This window comes from Molossus molossus, unplaced genomic scaffold (genome assembly GCF_014108415.1).
Source record: "Molossus molossus isolate mMolMol1 unplaced genomic scaffold, mMolMol1.p scaffold_m16_p_8, whole genome shotgun sequence".
Taxonomy (NCBI): domain Eukaryota; kingdom Metazoa; phylum Chordata; class Mammalia; order Chiroptera; family Molossidae; genus Molossus; species Molossus molossus.
The window spans coordinates 28,179,705-28,201,127 of record NW_023425402.1 but is presented as its reverse complement, the minus strand read 5'-3'; the positions used below and the strand labels follow the sequence as shown (position 1 = coordinate 28,201,127).

Genomic DNA, 21,423 nt, shown 5'->3' with positions numbered 1-21,423 from the left:
CTTCAACCTTTGAGTTTCCCCGCACATTAAATATCCCATCCAACATGTAAGCATTGCGTAGATTCACTTTATTGTTTTCACTCAAAGGAGTGCGTGGACTTCATTTGCGTAGTTTATAACAATTTGTTTTGACAAACAAATCATCAGTGTCACTGGCCAGTTGTTGCTATTCAACCTCAAAAACTTTATTTGTAATTTTCAGTGCTAAATATCACCGCCCTTGAAGGCAGTTTAGAGGGCTGATATTTCTTTTGAGACTATCAGACTTGATGGCTGATGATTATTAAGGAAATATGTCGCAGGACTCAAAGGATGACTAAACGTTAAACAGGTAACACTAATAGTAACTCTGTAATTTTGCCTATGCAACAGTAATGTTAAATATTCTCAGTTATTAAGTTCCTGATAGTTAAAAAAGTAAACCTACAAAAACATAACAAATAGGTCTATAGGTTATTAAAACAACTAATTAACATTAACTAGAGGCACCAAAATTATTTTACAATATATAACCCTCAAGGTAATAAACAGAACTAAAATTAATAATAATAGTAATGCAACTCTTGCTAACATCAAACGTAAGCTAAATTTTGATGGAAAAAAAAAAAAAAAGAAAGAAAGAAAGTGAAAGACTTGATGGTAGGGATGAATGCCAAAACTGTTAATCTTTCAAATACAGTTTTTTTGTTTATGGTGGCTTTTGTCGATGTGATTGGTTTACTTTTTTGCTGCTAACCAGCGTAGGCATATTGCTGTTCAGTTTCTGCAGCCGGGGTTGCATGCTACTAGTTTTATGAAGTGTGTGTCTGTCATCAATTAAAATTGTAAATATTTGCCTTTCACAAAATGCTATAGAGTTATATTTAATTTTCTTCCTTTATTCTTTCTCACTATTTCAGGTACCCACAAGCAAAGATCACAAAATTGAATAGCAGAAGTGATGAGCTAAGAAGGGTAGAGGTAAGTTTTTTTGTCTTCTCTGAAATAAGTCATCTTGACCAACCTGAAGTTCTGGGGCTGGACTACACCACCAAATGCCACTTGCTGAAAAACTGAAAAGGTTTAGATGGTTGTCAAGTAACTGAGTTATTTTTATCATCTTTGAAATAAAATGATATAACTTGGTATTTACCTGGCAAGACTTTCTGAGCTTGTCAAATAAAACGTGAATTAGTAGTTAATATTCAGCCCTTTTCTTTGCTATGGACTGCAACATATTACTTCCCCTTAACTTTACAAATTAAGAATATTAAAACTTTTACTCTTCAGATATAAGAGAAGGAAATGACAGTTATTGGCTGAGGTGGAGGGATGGGAAAGGGGACCCCATAACCAAACCCTCACCTACCCCTTGTCAATGAGATAAAATTTATTAACATTAACATTTATTTAGTCAAGTAAAATAACTAAACTTACCATTATTTCCCCCATTTGCCGCATTAGATTTATCAATAAACGTGTTTCTCATCTGCCATTCTATTCGATTCAGCGAATATTTACTGAGTCCAACATGCTGTTGGAAATTGAGACTTGATTTCTGTACACAAGGAAGTGGAAACTCGAGCCAATAAATCTCTGATGGAAAACAATGCAAGGGCAGTTACGAAATCCGCAGATTGACCTGACTCTCAGAGAATTGAAATGGCCTTGCCATGATATTTGAAACAGGGTAAACCCCAAGTCTTCTTCTGGGTCTAGTCCTCTTTTTACTACAACAAAATCCAAATATCTGCAATGCAATGCAGATATTTGGCCTTCAATGCAGATATTTGGCCTTAAACAAGTGCCACCAAAGAGAGATGAGAGAGCCGGAGATTCCTTAGCACTGCAGGTGGGGCAGAGACAGAGAACCGGGCATGAAGGGGGCAGCTGTTCACTGATGAGGAAGAGAGTGCCACCTGGTGAAGGAAAAAGGTTGTGTCAGTGTGCGAATTCCAAAAAGTTCAGGAACCCTGAAGACTAGATTCATGAAGACAGAGCGAAAGCAAAGCCTGAAGAAGTGGGGTCCAGTCAGGTCATGGTTGTCCCTGAGTACTGTGTTAAGTTGTTCAGATCCATTGGTAAAATAAAAGGAAGCTATTGTAGGTATGAAATAAAGAATCAGAGCTATCCCTCTAAGGAGATCATCCCAAGTAACCAAAGCAAACTCCATATTTAGTCAATTTTATAATTACTAATGCCTCTTCATCTGAGAAAGCTTTGTTAAAATAACTATATAACACTATATGTGCTTCAATTAATCAAGTGCCTTTGTTAAGCTGCAGAATCAAAAATTAAAAGTTACAGAGAATGCAGTTTTGAAATTACATTTATCAGTAGCATTGCATATCTGACTTAACTCTTTTTAAATGTTACTGTTTTTATAAGCCAAAGAGATAAAGAAACTTCAGTCCAAATATCCTACACATTATTCTCCTTTGATCCTTTTCCAGCAATAGGCTTGATCTCCTAAAGCAATGGAAGAGAAGCCAGTCAGAGTTTGTTACTATTTTGATATATTAAGCACTATATTTTTGTGTTCCTTGTAATTATTGTTGTGTTATAACCCTTTGGCTCTCTCACCATTCAGACTCAGGGCAGGGCTATCACAGCAGAAATACAAATGCTGAACAAGAGAAGAAAACATTCTTGGTTACTGAGTTTAAAGTAAGAGTTTTTAAAGCTGAAAAACAATGATTTGTGAGAAAGGGGGTTTTGAGTTTCAAAAGCATGCATTTTTAGTAGGCTCTAAGTACGACGTAAAGTTTGTGTAAACTGTAGATGCAAATGACTCCCATCCATTAATAAATACATAATAGCTGACTCCCACCCACCTGCCTCCATACACAAGATAAATATTGTTCAGGCGGAGAAGAACGCTTAAGAGGCAGCAATAACTAAGGTATTAGTGTAAGTTATTAGTGTGGTTTCAGGTATGAGTTCTGCACACTGTATCAGTTACCCAATAAAAACCCGAGATCGTTTTGGAATGCAAAGGGGACCCTTGTCGAAAGAGGAGGCTGGAGAGGCAGCAGGCTTCACCGAGTTCCCCCACATCAGTATGTTCCAGGTGCAACCCTGTAGACGAATGTGTCTATAAAGTGTTTTTCCATGCTGGCAAGAGTGACCGAAACAGGTGTTGCAGAGAGAGCCACACACACAATCACCGCTGCAGGAAGGCAGGGAGGGCACAGGAGCCATGCATGACCATCCCTGACCCAGGTGTGTCACTGGATACAACGTGAGAAGGTAAGAAGATCAGCTGCTCCCTGCTGCCAACATCTCCAAAACTTAAATGCAACCAGAAAAAAAAAAAAAAGACAGAAAAAAAAAACAGGGAGGGACATAAATCTCTAAGTCAGCAGAGGAACTCCTGACCAAAATTCATCTGAACTAACTGAGATTATTTTTCTCCACCTGACAGTATGGGAATTAGAGAATAAAATCAAGTTGAGGTAAAGAAAAAAATTCAGTTATATATGCACTGAAGTCATGTATTGCATAATTTGTCTGACTCTTAAAACAATAAGTGAATACAGGAGGTTTCTCTGGCAACAGGGAATGAGAATTTCCCTAAGCTAGTAGCCTCTCAGCAAAAACTACTGATAGAATGGAAACTGCTCCAAGTGGCCCTAACTGATGAACATCTGCCGAGTTGGAGGGTGTCTTCTTCTCTAGTCAGTGTGAGACAATGATGTGGGTTCCACTTGGATATCTTCAGGACATCATGTCTGCTCTCACTAATTTCAAAGTGCTGGCTCCCAAATATGGCAGAGCGAGTACCTTCCCAGTTCTAGAGCCTTTGCCCATCCAAACATTCTCATGTCTGACATTCACCTTGTGCAAGTCACACAAACTTGCATGGCAAATTCAAGTTTTGAAATTATAGTGCATTCCATCTCAGTGTAGTTCAAGTTCATCTGTGGCCATGCTTCATTCACTCTATCAGGTAATGCTGTAACCCTTGCTACACCGATGATCCTATGACAACCAGGAACTCACCAAAACACCCAAGGTCGCTAGCTAGCTAGGGCACTAAACAGAGTCTTTTAAATAGTAATAATAACATTAATTTATATTTGTCCAGCAAAAAGTTTTACTACACTCAAGTATAATTAAATAAGAAGCAATCTGATGCCAATTAAGAGACCAAATAGTGCATTTAGGTCTTATTTGTAACATTTAAATAAATTTTCCTTTAGTATAATAATGGAACTAATGCTGTTTAGTCTAGTAACCAAAGCAATTTTTAAATAGCTTTGGAAGAGAAAGACATACTAAAGGTTTTCATTCATTTTTTATTGCTTTTTAAAACTATATTATTAAAATGCTACTCTTGTTTCTTTAGTTCTTCACTATTTCTATGTCTCTTGGTTAATGAAATAGCTTATAGGGCTTTTTGGTGGTTTTTTGTTTTTGTTTTTGGTGTTTTTTTGTGTGTGTTTTTTTCTGGTTTTTGTGCTTTTTAAAGGGAATAAAGAACAGTGACCAGGAATATGAATGGGCTAAATATCAAGCCTCAGTTTCAGTATAAAGGGCTGCCTGTTACTAAAAAATCCACCTGTTTGACATGCTTGCAGTTCCATAGGAAGGTTTAAGTTTTACTGAAAAAAATATGTAGTAAATGATTGCAAGTATCCAATTGTTTGGTATTTTATAAAATTGATGGCATGATTTATGTTTGATATGAGGGCAGAGTATTAATAATAGTAACCATAATAGTACTAGGGCCATCTGTTTCATAAACATACATGCCTGGCAAGGTACTAGATTTTCACATGAAACATCTGTCATCTTACAACCAGCTTGCAAAGGAACTATAATTAACCCCATTTTAAAGAAGAAGTTGAAATTCAGAGGTTTAACTAACGTCACACATCTTTATATAGCAAAACCAATATTTAAAACAAAGTTTGGTAATCTACACATTTTCCAGAGTTCTAGGGTGATCCCCAACTTTTTAAAATTAATTAATTTATTTTTGTTACAGATGTTTCTCCTTTTTCGCCCACTGATTCCCCCTTCCCCCTACATCCCCGCCCTGTCCCCAGCTTTGTTGTCCATGAGTCTATTGTTCATGCATACATGCAGATAAATTCTATGGTTTACCTCTCCGCCTCACCCCCTCTTCTGGGGATTGGCAGTCTGTAGCCCACGTCCACATCTCAGGGACTACTACATTCTTCAGACTGTTATGTTTATTATATTCCACAAATAAGTGAGATCATATGATACTTGTCTCTCTGTTTGGCTTGTTTCGCTTAAGATAATACTTTCTAGGTCCCTCCGTGTCATCTCAAAGGATAAGAGATCTTTCTTTCTTAAAGCTGCATAGTACTCCATTGTGTATATGTACCACTGCTTTTTTATCCATTTGTCTACTGATGGACATTTGGCCTGTTTCCAGATCTTAGCTATTGTAAATAGTGCTGCTACGAACATGGGGGTACATATATTCTTTCTGATTGGTGTTTCAGGCTTCTTACGGTGTAATTCTAGAAGTGGGATCACTGGGCAGTTCAATTTTTAATTTTTTGAGGTACCACCATATTGTTTTCCATGGTGGCTGCACCAGTCTGCATTCCCACCAGCAATGTACTAGAGTCCCCTTTTCTCCACACCCTCGCCAACACTTGTTGTTTGATGATTTGTTGATGGCGGCCATTCTGACAGGTGTGAGGTAATACCTCATGTTGTTTTCATTTACATCTCTCTGATGATTAGTGATGTTGAGCATTTCTTCATATGACTCTTAGCCATTTGTATGTCCTGTGTGGAGAGGTGTCTATTTATTTCCTCTGCCCATATTTTAATTGGGTTCTTTGTCTTCCTTTTGTTGAGTTGTATGAGCACTCTATATATTTTGGAAATTAACCCCTAATCTAATGTATTGTTGGCAATCATACTCTGCCATAGAGTGGGTTGCCTTTACATTTTGGTGGTAGTTTCTTTTGCTGTGCAGAAGCTTTTGAGTTTGATGTAGTCCCATGTGCCCATTTTTTCCTTTGTTTCTGCTACCTTAGGTGATGTATCAGTGAAAATTCTGCTGTGTATGATGTCTGAAATTTTGTTGCCTACATTTTCTCCTAGGATTTTTATGGATTCATGAGTCACATTTAAGTCTTTTATCCATTTTGAGTTTATTGTATGGTGTAAGTTGATGGTCTAGTTTTATTTTTTATTTTTTTTTGCATGTAGCTGTCCAATTTTCCCAACACCATTTATTAAAGAGGCTGTCTTTACTCCACTGTATGCTCTTGCCCTCTTTGTCAAATATTAATTGAGCATATTGTCTTAGGTCCATTTCTGGGTTCTCTATTCTGTTCCATTGATCTATCTGCCTGTTCTTGTGCCAGTACCAGGCTGTTTTGATTACAATCGCTTTGTAGTATAACCTGAAATCTGGCAATGTGACCCCTTCAACTTTGTTCTTCTTTTTCAAGATTGCTGTGGCTATTCGGGATCTTTTTGGGTTCCATATGAACTTCTAAAGTATTAGTTCTAGTTCTGTGAAGTATATCATTGGTGTTTTGATGGGGATTGCATTGAATCTATAGATTGCTTTGGGTAGTATGAACATTTTAATGATGTTAATTCTTCTAATCAATGAACAAGTTTTGTGCTTCCACTTTTTTATATCTTCCACTATTTCTTTTTTCAATGCCTTGTAGTTTTCTGTGAATAGGTCTTTTATTTCTTTGGTTAAGTTTATTCCTAGGTATCTTAATTTTTTTGCCGTGATGGTAAATGGGATTGTTTTTTTAGTTTCTCTTTCTGTGAGTTCATCATTGGTGTATAAGAATGCCATCGATTTTTTTGATGTTAATTTTATATCCTGCTACTTTGTCAAATTCATTTATTAAGTCAAGTAAATTTTTGATGGAGTCCTTGGGGTTTTCTATGTATAGTATCATGTCATCTGCGAATAATGACAGTTTCACTTCCTCCATTCCAATTTGGATCCCTGTTATGTTTTCTTCATGTCTGATTGCTGTGGCTAAGACTTCCAGTACTATGCTAAATAAGAGTGGCAAAAGTGGGCATTCTTGTCTTGTTCCTGTACTTAAGGGAAATGCTTTAATTTTTGCTCATTGAGTATGATGTTGGTTGTAGGTCTTTCATATATGGCTTTTATTATGTCGAGATTTGATCCCTCTATTCCCAGACTGCTGAGCGTTTTTATCAGAAATGGGTGCTGGATTTTGTTGAAGCTTTTTCAGCATCTATTGATATGATAATGTGATTTTTATCTTTAATTTTGTTTATGTGGTGTATCACATTTATTGATTTGCGAATATTGTACCAGCCTTGAATCCCTGGGATGAATCCCACTTGGTCATGGTGAATAATTTTTTTGATGTATTGCTAGATTCAATTTGCTAGTATCTTGTTCAGGATTTTGGCATCTATGTTCATCAGGGATATTGGCCTGTAATTTTCTTTCTTTGTAGTGTCTCTTTCTTGACCCCCAACTTTTAATAAATTTGATTGAATAGATCATCTAAAATTTCAAACAATCTTAACATAATTTATCTTCTGTAGCAATATAATAAGCTGTGACTAAAATATTACAAAATATTTAACTTAAAGTGTATCTTTATGTTGATCTTTCCTCAAATTTGTCATTCTTTCAGAAGTTCTGATCCTATCATAGAAAAATGTAAATGAAAGTATCCTACATTTGTCATAATGCATGACCACAGTTTTGTAGAACAAGTGAATTCATTTATAATCTAAAATTTATTTTGACATTCAAACCTCACAATTAAATAAGCATGAAAGCAATTTCGGGCTTTTATTCTTTAATCTCGAAATCAAAACTCTGCTTTAAAGTTTAAGGGTCAATTTCAAACCAGAAATATCATCTTATAAGTCATGCAGTCATGTGTTAAGAACACAAAGTAAAGGTGTCACTCAATGTTAAATATTTAAAAACAAAGCATTTCCTGTGGCCAACATAATGTGCAGCATTTTTTTTTTCTTTTTTGGACATTCTAATGCCCTGTTAAAGTATCTGAGTTAATGGTAAGAGAGCTGTTTTTGTTGACTGGCAGACATTAATCTTCATATCATCACAAAGTTTAGTTTCTTTACATACCATTTATTTATTTGTACTCAAATGATTACTTATAGTGATGCTATCTTATATCTCAGTGTCTTACACTTCCTTGTGAGAGAAATTCAGAAAACAGAATAGGAAGTCATCAGATTCATACACCACTGCATGCATTAATAGTAGCCAGCTTATCTGCCTTTACCCCCAAATAAGTACAGAATGAGCCACCTTAAAAATTGGTAACAGTCACGAAATACTAACTTTGTTCAAGATTCCGTTCCATCATGGTTCATACTTCACAGTGGGGTATAGTGAATGGTCTGTTGCCAAAAGATATTTGGAGATTCTTGGTTCCCCTTCTTAGAACCTCTCTGGAAGTGAATCTCACCACTAGGCATGGGTTCCCTACCACCGTGTTACCTCTCAAGGGACCTCTGTCAGTAGGAAAATGCCCCTGTCTCTGTCTCATTCTCCATCTGCCCTGACACAGGTGTTCCATGTTTCCTATATTCTAACCTCAGAGCCTGCCTTTGTAGACATGACATTTTTCACTTTCTCTGATACATCTTACCCCTCTCTTCCCAGTGTCTTCTGCCATTTTCCCACCTGTACCTAGAGAAGTGAAAAGACAAAGCGAAAAACAATTGAAGAGTGTAGAGGAAGGAGTACCGTACAGCCTCTTCAACAGCGCCCCTGTTATGAAATGTTTACAGTGTTAATTATAAAATCAGTGCATGTCCGTTGGAAACCAAATAGTATGGAAAGAAAAAAAAATCACACTTAGTTAAAACAGAAATAACAGCTTTTCACGTTTTTAATCACAAAATCTTGATTTTTTTAGCAAAACATTTTAAGGGAATGCAATAGGTGAGAAAATATCTCCAATGAGTTTAAGTTCTCTATTTCAAAATGTAAACTTTAGCATTAGAAGTGAATAAACTTACTTATGGAATTCACTAAGAGCAGTGCATAATATTTGTGACTGGAATAAAACCAGTTTTAAATGTCTTTAAACAGGGAAGTTTATATTTACATGTTTCATAGAGATAATCTTCATAATTGAATTAATGTTGAACTTTTCAGCTGTTTATGTCATCTGTCCTATTGAGGTTAAGAATATAAATGTATTTATGACCAATAGATACTTATTTGAAAATGATATTAGGCATACTGCTTTGTGCTTCCTTATAAGGCAGTAAGGCAGTAAGTTTTACAATAAGTAATACCACATTCTACCAGAGATACCTCTCTGGAATCCTTATACCTGATAACCTCAAAATACAAATTGGTTGAACTTCTTAAAAACCTTTTTTCACTTCTAGTGAGTAAATCGTTCAGGTACAAATAATGGTTATCTTAGAATATGGCAGAATTGCCAGTTAATTGGCAAGTTTTTTTGGGGAAAGGGGTTCACTTTTTTTACATGTACATAGTCTCCTTTTTTATTACAACGTAATCCATAATCAGGGTTAAAAAATTAGATTGTATAATATAAGTATGTAATCTGAAAATCAAAAAGCTATAACCCTCCTCCTCAAAGACAACTCTGTTAACAGATGGGGTTTTATTTCTCTCCTTTCCCTTCTTCATTCCACAGTTGTGTGTTACGTGTTAGTCACTTGAGACGGGATTCTGCTGTATACATATATGCAGAAGTGAGGCAAGTTTTGTTCCTGTGTGAACTAGTCCTGATTTCCATGAGGTTGATCTGTGTGTGAAGAATTAAAGCTGCACTATTACTAGGAAACTTTTACCCACACTACATGCTCTAGAGTGTAAGCAAAGGTCCTTTAATTTTTCAAGTTTTAGTTTTCTTATAGGTAAATTGGGGATAATAACAGCACCTATTAGTAGAATTGTGACATATGTAAAGTAAAATTACACAGGTGTGTATATATCCTCTGCAAATTTAGCTAATATTCTTTCCCCAAATTATTTTTCCTTGACTAAAATGTTTATACTTTAAGATATCTTCATGGTGTGTGTCATAGATAAACAAAAGCTATTTTAACCCATAAAAATATTTATATGACTCAAATCAATTCGCAACTTAGACATTTTAAAATTATTCTTTACTAAATTATTCTGCTATGTAGGCTTTAGAACACAGTTGTAAAAATTTCTCATTATATTCATTAACAAGCATATATTGTGTATCTTCATAACAAGTATTATATGTTTATACACAATAATATTATAATAATCTTGCACATATATAGTTCACACTAAAATAAGACTAAAAGTGAACATAAAACTATCAATAAGTTGGCATAATAGTTTCAATAAGAATGTGAAGAAACAGAATTTTTTTATAATGGAATGTATAATATGTATGTCAAGTATTTGTAGGAATGACTTCATATATTTTCTCAACAACCTGTGATATAAATTCTAAGGTATCCTCATTTTCTAAGTGGTAAAACTGAACCTGAGAGAGAAGTAACCTACCCAAGGTCACATCGCTGGGCAGTGTGGGGGTCTCTAAACCCAGGCAGTCACAGAGACCTCATCCTTAACGCTTATACCCCAAGGTCCCCTCTGACTTCAGTGACAAGTTTTAGAGCAAACTAATTTGAGAAGAAACCAAAATGCATATGTGTAATTCAATTTTCAAGCTAATAAAAAGGAATTAAAATAAATTCTCTTACTATGAATATTTCAAACATCAGTACTAACTTAAAGTCTGATGATAAATTTTTAAATACCTCTATATACATAAGCCAATATAGTCAGAATATTCTCTTTTTCTTGGATTATTTAAAAGTGAGTCTTGTATAATAACCCAAACTCTGTATGTGCTGTGCCTGAGTTTACTTATTTGCCCATCTTACTGTGGATTAAATGGAAGCTATGTGTGTATCTACGTATAAAATTTAGCCTTCATGGAGGTTCAAATATCCTAAATAATAAAATAATATAGAACTGCAATGAAAAATGAAAATAAATTACAAAAATATATTTCTAGAAAAATAGTCATGGTTACTTCTTTCTTTTTTCTTTTATTTATTTATTTATTTTTTTGGTTAATACTCACCTGAGGGTATTTTTTTAATTGATTTTTTTAGAAAGTGAAAAAGGAGGGAGGGAGAGAAAGAGAAACATCGATGTGAGAAAGACATATGGATGGGTGGCCTCCTGTACCCTCCCTGACTGGAGTCAGGCATCGAACCTACAACCCAGGTATGTGCCCTTGACTGGGAATTGAACCTGTGACCCTTCAGTACTTGGGCCAATTCTCTAACCACTTAGCCACTCCAGCCAGGGCACTTACTTCTTTCGTTACTAGTGGCATTCTCTATTGTCTTGCTTTGTCCCAATCTGTGTGATTACAAAAACAGAATGTACTTTTCCTTTACTATCTCTTGTCCTGTAGATCATCCACACTATTGAAATGTATTTTATATTTTATTATACTTGATAATAGGATACCAGAATGAAGGTGAACATGAGAATAAGAAAAAAAAAAGATTGAGAAGGAAGAGGAATGTAGCTGGAAGGCTGAGAAAAATCCATTAGAAGTGCTAAGCTGAAACAGGTAGCAGCATGAAAAAGAAAAGATAAACCACCCCTTACAACCTGCAGGGAACATAATGTCCGGGGAGATAAAAATACTCATAAATCACCATCGTGTGCAACTTCTACATAAAGCAGTAACTTTAAAAATTAAAAAAACACACGTTCCCTTTACCGCAAATACAGAATATCCCGCTATTGCATGTATCTGGAATTTCTGTTTTCTGGCCCAACACATTCACTTTCTGGAGACAATTACATTTTCCCTTCACTTGCACTAGCAAATGTTTTTACCACTTTAAAATTTTTATGTGCCTAGGGTTGGGTAAAGAAAAAATATTTGCATCAGCCTCTCACAGTGCACATTCATTCAATTTTGTGCTTTTGGAAAATTATGAATTATTGCCTATCTTATGTTGATGTTTGAGAAATACTGTCCTCTGACTGATATTTGAATAATTCTGTGGTCTGGCATACTATATATGCTGTGAGTTAAAAAAACAGACCTTGTTGGAAGCATTACCTCTCTAAAAGTTATCAATAGGAATTGTTTATTTGGCCCTGGCCCATGTGATTCAGTGGTTGGAGTGTCACCAACCCCCATCCCATCCCCACCCCCACTCCCGTGCACCAAAGGGTTGAGAGTTTGATTCCATGTCAAGGGCACATACCTGGGTTGCAGGTTTGATCTGGACCCCCAGTCTGGGCATGTGTGGGAGGCAGCCAATCCATGTGTCTCTCTCACATCCATATTTCTTTCTCTCTCTTCCTTCCTTCCACCCTTCCACTCTTTCTTCAAATCAATGGAAAAAAATATCCTCAGGTGAGAATTAACAAAAAAAAAAACAACAACAATTGTTTATTTGTTGTATTTAGATTAATAAGAAAATATCTAACATAGGATATTATGAAAGGTTAATTACTAATGAGTGAAACTTGGTGATGAATTTATTTGATTGCGCAGAAGGAGGAGAGGTTTGTTAATTAATTCTCTCAGGATTTAATTCCAAGATGTTTGTGTATTTTAAATAATATTCAAATGACTTACTGACTCCATATAGTTTTACATCTCTAATTTTGTTTATTGTATCTCTCAAGAAAACACTTTCACCTGCAAATTAGACTAGAAATGATCACCTCTGACTAAATGAAATAGGTTTAAAAGAAAGTGGCCTTAGGATAATTTGCAACCAAAAAATACTCAGTGGATGCTGCACAGTGTGCTGAGCTAAACACCTGGCTAGTTGTCACATGAGGAACATCACCAAGTGCAGCATCTTGGTTTAAAGATGTTCAGGAAACACTTACGGAAAGAACAGCCCCCTTTGCCTTCCTATACAGTACCAAAGACCAGAGTCCGCTTGGGAAAAGGCTTAATTTTTCAAAAATCTTCATTAGTATGTAAATCCAGACTCATGTGAGGCATTTATCAAACATAACTAAATGAATAAATATTAACTTGCCTCCATCTTTTTCAAATTCTATAATTCTCATTTAGTATGTATGATATATGTAAATAAATAGATTTTTTGTAAAATACTAATATTGTATATGACATTATGTGCACATACATATACATATATCTATATACCTATCTATCTACACATTCATTGATACTTTAAAAAACTTTCAAGATAGTATTGTTTTACTTATCACAACAGCTCTGTGATAAGTAAAATTTTCTTACCCTCATTTTAAAGATAAGGAAACACAATTTCACAGGGTTAAGAGCTTTGTCCAAAATCACCTGAATTCTAAATGGTGAGATTTGTTGTGAACATCTCCAAAATAACAACCACCTTGTGTTTGCAAATGGTAGCATCAGTGGTGTATGAGAGAGAACACCATCCATGTGCGGTAATTATTAAATATCTTTTAATAAAACACACTCTAAGTAAACCAAAAGTTTCAAGATTTACTTTTACCTATATAGAAATATTTATTCATAATCTTAAGATACCTTCTAGCCAGGCCTGTGTGGCTCAGTGTTTGAGCATCGGCCCATGCACCAAGAGGTTGCCAATTCAATTCCTAGTCAGGGCACATGCCCAGGTTGTGGGCCCGATCCCCAGTGGGGGGCATGCAGCAGGCGGCCAGTCGATGTTCTCTATCATCGATGTTTCTATCTCTCCCTCCCTTTCCCTTCTTCTGTCTCTAGAATCAATAAAGAAAAAAAAGTAAAAATAAAAAGATACTTTCTAAAGATGTGGCATAATATCAAATACTTTTTTAAAAACAGCATATTGATATCAGATTCATATGCGATTTCTCAAAATCAAGAGCTTAATTATTACAAAAGTGTACACTATATTCGTAATATCAAGTATACACTAAATTGAGTAATAATGTTTCTGATTTATCAGGAAGAGAATGGAATTAAAATTGATTAAAAATGTAAAACACAAAGTAATAAATTATCAGAAGCATTCCAATTTTTATTTATAATATCAAAATTAACACTTTGTTTCTTTAGCATCTATGATTCTTAGAACTTTAAAAGAAAACAATGGGGAATTATTCTACCGCTAGATTAAAATTAGCATAACTGCCCGGCTGGTGTGGCTTAGTGGATTGAGTGTTGTCCCATGACTGAGAGGTCGCCAGTTTGATTCCTGGTCAGGGCACATGCCTGGGTTGTGGGCTCGATCCCCAGTAGGGGGCATGCAGGAGGCAGCCAATCAATGTGTCTCACATAGATGTTTCTATCTCTCTCTAAAAAAAATCAATAAAAACATACAAAAAATTAGCATAACTTTGGCCATCAATTTTCTCTATTTACATTAGTCCTTCCATCTTTGGTGGGGGGATGCTTTATGACTTGAATAATTCAGATTTTTAAATGCCCTGTGAATTTTCAATATCTAATTTTGGCTCAGTTTGCAAAGGTCAAAAAAAAAGTCATTGCAATTTTCTAATTTTAAATCAAACACCCTATTTTAAGAAAAAGACCTCGGAACATTTGAGTCTAAATTAAACAGATCAGCAGTTGATCTTGATTTAATTTACTAAACAATATCATTTAGCAGTGGAGAGACCTCAGCTTTTTTTTAGAGTATAGTCATCTGAAAGGATTCTGCTATTTGGTCCAATTTATCTCTGTTCAACTTTATTAGTAAAGTGCATTTTTTGGACCTCGAAATACCTAAACCCACCACTGAAGTAATAGATGGCATTTCAATACAGATTTTACTGTTTTACAATTAATCTGCTGCATTACACTATACAGAAAATATACTAGCTTCTTCTCCAATATAAAAGCAGTATATTAGAGTCCTAGGCTTACTCAGTTTCCAGGTCAAAACTCATTCCTGAGTATGACATGACGGCCTGAACTCTTGCTCCTGTGGTCAGTCAGAAAGCTGGACTGTGCTATACATTTCAGGTTCTGATGTGTTCAGAACCACACAGATTTCCGGTTAACTTCTGAGATCAGGAAATGCACTTTTTAAAATTAAGCCTAAGTAACTAATTAAAAAACTAGGGCTCATTATATAAATAAGATACAGCACCTAAGTTTCAAATAGTATAACATATACACATATTTGGTGATGAGATCATTCTTTCTTTCTCCCTCTCCCAATGTAGGAGAAGGAAAGGTCTAGAAATGCAGTGTAAATGAGAGATGACTTTAATTATGTCTACAATGTTCATCCTCACCCCCAAATAAGAGAGTAAGATTTTTTATATGCTGCAGGGTGTTTCTATAGCACGTATTTATTTCTAAAGATATAGTATTTAATAATGATATTTGGTAAATATCTAATTGGGCATTATGTCCTCTTCTGAGTATAGATTTGTTTTTAACAATGTTAAAATTATTGTAAATACATTATTCTATTAATTTTTCAATTAAACTTCATTATTACTAAAGTAGATGTGTACCTTATTTCTCAAAGTAACCCTTATTAACATTAGTATATTACACTGTATTCAATTTTATAGACTTATCAAGTTGTAGGAGACACCTTAGTTCACAGATGATTTTATATATAACTAATATTTTTATTCTTAATAAAACCATAAACAATATAAAATATAATTATTTAATTTATCAGACTGCTTCCTAAGTATAGTAGTTGTTTTATTCATTATTAATCACCTTTAAGGTACAAATAGATAAAAAAGAATTTGAGAACAGAAATTTGAGACAGGCACAGTCTGTTAAATTGTCAATGACTATATATAATGATGGAATTAGATTTGAAAATCAAATTATTGGAGCACAAGATAAACTATTAATGATTTTTATGATTAAAAAATAAAAACAAAATAAGGTCTTGCTTACATTGTATAGAATATCTATTTCACAATATCGTTTATGCTGGGTACATTTATCCCTTCAAAAAGATTCAGTTCATACCAGAACTTAATCCAATGAATAAGATTCTTATTTCATATTTTAATAGAATTTGTATAAATTTTCTATTTTCTTTATTGCATACTTACCTAGCCTTTAATTCTTTCTTACTTTAAAACAGTGAACTTTATAAACAAGTATTATCTACTGAACTGATAATCTAAAATAAGGTATTTGCCAAAATTAGCCAACAAACTCTCAACTCTCTTTTTTCCACTTTAAATGTGTGGAGAATGTAAGCATTACTTATAATCAATGCAATTCCTCTCACATTGTAAAACATACTTTTATAATGAAGTTAATAAAAAAAAAAAAAGATATGACATAAAACATGTACCATCCAATAGTTCTGTGTACATTGAACATCAATGGCTTATGTCTTATATTAACATCATAATAACCAAAACCTATTTCCAATATTTTATATTCTAAAATATTTTCCACTACTCTAATTTTTGACATATGAAAACAGCTATAAAATAACTGGAGAAACATACTATATGGATTTCTAATTGGGATTAAATTAAGGATTTGTTATTTCACTCCTAATTAGTTTATCTACCAAAAGCCCACCCAACACATTTAAGATTTATATCACATTACTGGTCCAGTAGTTTAAAACTAGATTAGACATAAATGAGAATATTAATTAATATCTAATAATATGTGGAATTAGAAAATAAAATCCAGTTAAAGTACAGTGAATTCAGTTTTAATGTCAAGTAATGATACCTTTAAAATTATAATAAAAGTCCATTTTTCTGCTAAAAGATTTCTTAATTATAAACCACAGAGCCACTTTTATTTAATACTAATAATAAAATTGTAGTGCTACACTAATCAAATTCAAGTAAACCCAACTACATAAATTTCAGTGAATCAATGTTTAAGAAACGCAAAATAGACCAAAATATGAAAAGTTTATTGCCTTACATTTGAAAGCAGTTAACTTTAAACGTGAACCAACCAGGTGATAAGTTTGTCATTTCTCAGTTGTATACATAGTGGAAAGCTGTCAAGAACAATTGACATTTCATAAACTTTTCTCATTTGTTCCTCTTTATGAACATCAAGTTGATACATTAAACTGTAGGACAGGAAGAAGCATCAGCATTTGTAATTAGCAGGCATGGTGTGAAAGTATCCTTAATTTCCAAAGGAAATGCACACTGTCTCACATTTCCTAGATTCTTGTGTTCTTTCTTTGTCTTTCTTTCCTTCCTGCCTGCCTGCCTGCTTTTCTTTCTTTGTGTCTTCCTGCCTTCCTTTTTCCTTCGTCTAATCGTGCCAACTAATGTGGGACAATAAGGGATACTATTAATTAATTGCCCAAATGTTGGAGACATGAGATCTCTTATATTAGATTGGAAACGAGTGAATAAAATAATCCTACCATATCCAAATAACTACAAAAGCCAGAAATCATTTTTCTCCTAAATTCAAAAATGGCAACCTTTCAGTGAAAATATATTTTCAGTCATTTTACAAAAGTTCTACCAAAGGAAGGGTGTTGAATTCATACCATCAACTACTATTTTGCTGTTGTCTTCTATAAGGAAAGTAGAAATATCAATAGGTATGGAGTTATAAGTTAAAAAAAGCAATCGAAACCAAAGCTGAGCCTTTCTACTATAATGAACCAAACCTCACCTTTGACTTAATCTGACCAGGTTATTTCTATTTTAACCCTGTTTTGATCTTCAGTCTGAACACAGCAAGGCTCAAACTGCATCGATCATTTCCCTCCCAACGTTTGATTTTTCTGTCATTCTTATGGGAATGTAGATGGTTTTTAAATATCAATGTATGTTCTATATTCCCTAGCTGATAGTTTGAGCTACTATAAGAATCCTGGGGATTTTTAATAATAGTAGAGGGTCTATGAAACTTCATTCTCCAATAGCTTCTTAGAGTATATTCATCAAATAATTCAGGGTGTAAAAGTAGCCCATAAACATTAATTGAACAGCCATTAAGCAGTGTGACTATTTGTTTTTGGTTGATAGAGGACATAAAGCTTCGTACCCTGTGGTGAAAAACAATTAGGTCTTATGATGAACATGCCATTAAATATACTACTACCAGACTTAGACCAGTTCCACTTGACAAAATAGCAGTCAGCTGTCATCAAAAACCTGCCCGAGTTACAGGATGTCATAATATTACTGTCATGGCTTAGCTGCTTATAAATATTGTAGTGTGTGCCTCATGCCTTATGTTAATGCAATGACTAATGGTTGTCATTATCTTCATTCAACCTCGTGAAAAACTTCCTCAGGAGAGCCTGATCATAGCTTGACTGCTGCTTAAAGCTAAACTGTTTTTCTAAAACACGGAATATAAAAAGCACTTAAGTACAAGAGGTTGGATGGATAATTTATTTTGTTTTGAGTATGTTCGACAGCTGCTACTGTTGTTAAATTTGCCATGAACCGAAATGATATCCCATATGGGAATGCCTTATAGATGCCTATATGTGGGATTGCATAATGTTCAAGTTGTTCTGCTCATGCGGGACTCTAGGTGAAGATGCGTGATGGAAAAACCAAAGGCTGGAATAAATCGGACACTGACTGTTTGAAGGGTCAATGTTGTTAACAATGGAGGTGAGTCTCCTCTCAGAATGAAAACCATTTGTGATTTCATATATGCACTTTGCTTCCAAGGCAAGCACAGACACTCCATTACGGGCCCAAAAAGAAATGGTTAAATGGATGAAGCAGCGCTTTGCCGCTGATAGAAACTAAGTAGGACATTAATTAACATCAAACAAGCAAGAAACTTTTCGATTCACTCGACACTCCAGCAGCGTGGCAGTGATGCTGTTCTCAAATGCACATGGTTTCGTATGTCTTGCATCCCCAGAACTTAAGGTTATGCTTTTCTCTAGTTGCTGAGTAAAAACCACAACTAAAATCCATTAATAAGAAACTATATTTTGTTGAGAGAATGTGATCAATATTCACACTGTTTCTGATAAGCAGGGGAGCAGGGGACACGACGTTCCCGAGGAGAGTAAATGTCAGCCTCCATACCTGAGCGGATCTTTATGGAGCCTCTGTCTAAAGAGTTATTGTCATTGTCCTTCCTAATATCACCTCTGTGTATTAGAGGAAAAGTTCAGTTTTATCAGCAAGAGGGCTGATATATAGCGGGCTTCCAATAAATGTTTGTAGAATTAAATGGGGTGGAATGGAGCAGAATGGACCAGACGAGGACCATGATTATTTGTTCCCTCCTAAAATTTCAATTTGCTCTAAAACAAAAGGAGGAATAAGTATGTGTCCGGATGAGTGGTCAGGAATATAGGTGACTCAGAAGGTTCTGTTTTCTTCTTCATATTCACTTTCATTTTAAAAGGACTTACTTTGAGAGTATAAATTACAATGCATATGCTTGTTTAATGACACAGGAAATTGCATAAGGTATTTAGAAAGCTTTTCTTGAAAATACTTATAATGAAGCCCTGGCCAGTTTGGCTCAGCGGTTAGAACATCGGCCCACAGATCAATGAGTCTCGGGTTCGATTCCGACCAAGGATATGGACCTCGGTGTGGTTAGTGCCCAGCCCTGGTCGATGTGTCCCTCTCATGTCAATGTTTCTCTCTTCTTTCTCTCTCTTCCTCCCACTCTGTCTGAACACAATTGGAAAAATATCTTCGAGTAATAATTTAAAAAGAAAAGAAAAACTTAAAAATAAAAAAAATTTTAAATGAAAGGTCATTTCCCAGGACCTTGCTTTCAGAGAGAGCTTAGGAGACTTCAGCTAAGTTATATAGACCATGGAAGCACCGTGCCTCCTTCTGTTTTGTCTCAGGGTAGTTTGGAAGAAGGCAGAACCATACTTTTCTCCCCATCTTGAATCAGACCCATACATAGTCTCTTTCCAAAAAAATCCCATGTAAATTCCTGTGCACAATGTAACACTCCCTCTGGAATTTGCTTTCAGCTAGAAAATATATTGCAGATAAGGTGACCATACATTCTGGTTTATTATGCCTGTTGTCCCAGTGCAGTTATTAATAGCACCACCGTTCACTTTCAATGTGTCCCCAATATGTATGACAAATTATGGTAACCTTATCTATAAATAATAATGAAATGTTAATAATAATAAAATAACCTTTATTAGAAGCTTGCTATGTGTCAGAGACTTTGAAATGCTTTCATGCATAATGACCTCTTCACAATAAGCCAGTCAGGGAGGTATTTTATTGTCCCCCTTCTACAGTTAAGGACGCAACGAGGCAGAGAAGTTGAAGAGTGTGCTGTCCTGCTCTTAGGGGGAGAAAGTCTGCATCGGATGAAGGTCTGACTCTGTAACACGTATGACAGAGGACCATGTGCTGGCTTCCTGTGTTCTGGTCAACAGTGACTTGGCTTTATTTAATGAATTCAATTATCAGTAGTACTTTGTTATTCTTCCCAGCTATTATTACTCTATTTTTATAAGGGCTGTGCATTTTAAGAGGCAGGAAAAGAGCACTGAACTAAACTGAAATTCAGCTGTTTGTTTGTTTGTTTTTTTTACTATTGCTACTACTATATTAATGATAATAACAATGATTTAAATGACAAGTTTATGCCAGGCACTGTCCTTGGGGTTTCCCTGTGTTCTCTCAGTGGCCCTTTAAACGGCTCTGCAAGGTGGAACATTGGAACCCCACAAAAGTGTATACATCGCTTTAGCTATTAGCCCTAAAAGCGTTCAGCAGTTAAAAATGAAGACAATGGGATCAAGCCATTTCAGCAGGCTTCTCTATCTCTGACGCTCTATGACTAGATGAAATGTCTCTGGAGTAACTGATTATCAGGACATAAGGCACGGAATCCGAGGCTGGGGAAGTTCTCAGGGCAGAGACACCCCTAACACTTCGTTATATATGCGCTTTCATGCAACGCATTGAGTGCCTAACAGTGTGCACTTCACAACTATTGTCTTTTCTTGTGTTTTTCTCCTCCCCATAGGGCAAATAAGAAGAGGATTTGGATTTGAACCAAGGTAAATTTAACTGCACTGTGCTAGAAAGAGCATCCTCCTCTGAAACTCTCCAGGAATTGCCCTGAAACTTTCTGAAAAGCAATATTAAATAAAGATAAATACATAGTATTTACTCACGATCAAATGTGTTTCACCACTATTTAAAGAAAGTGAATAGAAAAATAGATATGATAGGATTATATAGAGTGTATCGAAAAAAAAAAAAAAGTCCTTGTCATGTTTTTAAACAAGAAGTGTGGAAAGTCTTACTAGTGCAGAATAAGTTGTATGTACTGCAGAGAACACAGTAAATATACCTGTGCCTATACCAAAAGATGATTGCAGTTCACTTGGGCATACAATAATAAATATGCACAAGTAGATTATGTGCTGTTATAAGATGCCAAATCATAAGTGTAATTTGAACAGTTGTTCTCTACTAGAAGTGTGTTATGTTTTAAAAATACAGATGCCAAGACCATACTTGCCTTGAGTGAACATGTTTGTGACTTTGACGCCTGGAAATGTGTATTTTTT

General features: G+C 35.0%; 1 protein-coding gene across 1 annotated transcript in view; it reads left to right on the top strand.

Moving 5' to 3' along the window:
- The window catches only part of KHDRBS2 (KH RNA binding domain containing, signal transduction associated 2), a 571,685-nt gene extending 550,779 nt beyond the window's left edge, over positions 1-20,906 (top strand). Inside the window, exons 10-12 of the transcript XR_004957703.1 lie at positions 900-960; positions 18,429-18,511; positions 20,874-20,906. The gene's annotated coding sequence lies outside the window, so the exon portion shown is untranslated. The remainder of the gene's footprint in view (positions 1-899; positions 961-18,428; positions 18,512-20,873) is intronic.
- The last annotated feature ends 517 nt before the right edge of the window (positions 20,907-21,423 follow it).